Raw genomic sequence first — 596 nt, 5'->3', positions numbered from 1 at the left:
ATGCGCTCCATCTTCCCAAAAGCTGGCATCTGTACCTTTCTACTGATGACCTAAGAATACAATTTATTTTGAAAGAGTTTATTAGCATTAAAGCTAGCGAGTTCAAAAGTATTTAGTGTCTACGATTGTATCAAAATGTTTGAATCGTTGTTTGAAGTGCGAGTGTGTAAACGTTTGTAGTAAGAGTGTGTGAATGTTTGTAAGTGTTTGTAAAAGTTTGTAACTCGTAGAAAATCCTATATTTTCTACTAAAAGTGGCCTTCTACCAAGGCACAACTGTTTTGTATGTTTGTTTATTGTGAAAGTGTGTAATTTTCCCAAGTGTAACTATCATTATCAAAATATAGTTTGTACATTAATGTTTAGGTGAAGTGATCACCAAATAAATGTAACGAGTAAATTAATGTAGTACTGTAGTGTTGTATTATAGGAACTAATGATGTACTAACTACCATAAACACGGATTTATATCAAGGTATTATGTGATTAATTGTACCATACTATCGACTGGAAAACACAACAATGTAAGTCGTCAAAATGTATATGACATTTGGCACCCGAAGACCTGCACGTCCCGCTGTAGCTAGCAGCAAGGT

The sequence above is a fragment of the Lactuca saligna genome, chromosome 2 (genome assembly GCF_052625555.1).
Source record: "Lactuca saligna cultivar CGN05327 chromosome 2, ASM5262555v1, whole genome shotgun sequence".
NCBI classification, from domain to species: Eukaryota; Viridiplantae; Streptophyta; class Magnoliopsida; order Asterales; family Asteraceae; genus Lactuca; species Lactuca saligna.
Note: the sequence above shows the minus strand (reverse complement) of the source record.